This window comes from Aotus nancymaae, unplaced genomic scaffold, assembly GCF_030222135.1.
Source record: "Aotus nancymaae isolate 86718 unplaced genomic scaffold, 86718_ANA_hifiasm-v0.15.2.pri h1tg000004l, whole genome shotgun sequence".
NCBI lineage: Eukaryota > Metazoa > Chordata > Mammalia > Primates > Aotidae > Aotus > Aotus nancymaae.
This window is the reverse complement of record NW_026988415.1, coordinates 18,623,649-18,625,243: the sequence shown is the minus strand read 5'-3', so window position 1 is coordinate 18,625,243 and position 1,595 is coordinate 18,623,649.

The following is a 1,595-nucleotide window of genomic DNA, read 5'->3' as shown; positions in this document are numbered from 1 at the left end:
GCATTTGGCAGGTCTGAGCCTATCTATAAACACTGTTTATTCAGACATTTTAGTCACTTGGAAAGCCTCCTGAATCACGTGGGACCAAACTCAAGGCCTTTGTAGAAAGGGGCAGAAACTTAGCCATTTTTTGTGATCTACCAAGCCAGCCATTTTGCAAAGGGTTTTGAATATCTTGGAGAATCTGATGAAGGCCAGGCCCTCTTTCCCCAAAGAATGCACATAAGCCCTAAACCCCCACTTCCCTACACAATTTAGTACACAGTTTTGGAGAGTTCAAAGTCTTCATAAAGTCTACTATGGATCCCATAGGGGTTCATGGACCTCAGGATAAGAATCCCTGGATTAATGGAGGAGGATCTTTTTTTATTGTTATTATGGGATTTTGGCCATACAACCCATCACTCCTGGCTTCAGGACAGCTGAACAGTAAATTCATAGGCCGAAATATTTCAATTTAATTATGGTTTGCTTTTTTCTTTTTCTTTCTTTTTTTTTTTTTTTTGAGACGGAGTTTCGCTCTTGCTACCCAGGCTGGAGTGCAATGGCGCGATCTCAGCTCACCGCAACCTCCGCCTCCTGGGTTCAGGCAATTCTCCTGCCTCAGCCTCCTGAGTAGCTGGGACTACAGGCATGTGCCACCATGCCCAGCTAATTTTTTGTATTTTTTTTTAGTAGAGACGGGGTTTCACCATGTTGACCAGGATAGTCTCGATCTCTTGACTTCATGATCCACCTGCCTCGCCCTCCCAAAGTGCTGGGATTACAGGCGTGAGCCACCGCTCCTGGCTGGTTTGCTTTTTTCTTTTCCAGAAAGAAATACATGAGGATGCACCAAAGAAGTTTGGTTTCAAGAGTCAAAATAAAAAGGCTCATTTACACAAAGTGGGTTGTGGGGATACTTATTTTGATTTGGTCTTGTCGGTGCCATGCTGGCATAAACTGTCCAAGGGAGACTTAACCAAATTCTGGAAGACTGGCTTGTCGAAATATACGTTTTTAATACTTACCCGATATATGGGGACAAAATTTGCAATTAGCAATCCGTCTCTAAACATATGCACTTTCTTCTTCCCTAAAGAAAATAAAAGTCCTAATATAAGGTGCTGCAGATATTGTGAAAGTTCTAGTATTTTGGCACATAAATGGATCTGTGAAAAAATATATTCCTTTTTTTGTTATTAAATCAAAATTTCAATGTGTCCTACTTGCTACTGTTGAATGGTGCATTTGCCATACAGATGTTGATGCATAATCAATGAACTCTTTTAAAATGCCAGTGTTCCCCATAGCAGAATCATCATTCATTGAGTAAGGTGGGAGGCAGAACTGAGCCAAGAGAAACAGATTCATTCTTGAAGAACCAGAACACTGGTCTTCAGAGTTTGGGAAAACTTGGTCAGAGACCCCCTATATAAAAGGTCAACAGAACACGGACCATAACTAAAAGATGTTGTACTGGCCTCATGTTTTGCTAACCTCTGTGTGTTTTGTCACATGATCCAGTTGTAAAGCCCTTAAAATGAGCTAATAAAACATTTAAGTGTACGTAGTTACGTAGAGCCCCCGAAAGGGGGGAAGCTGAGGAGGTTATG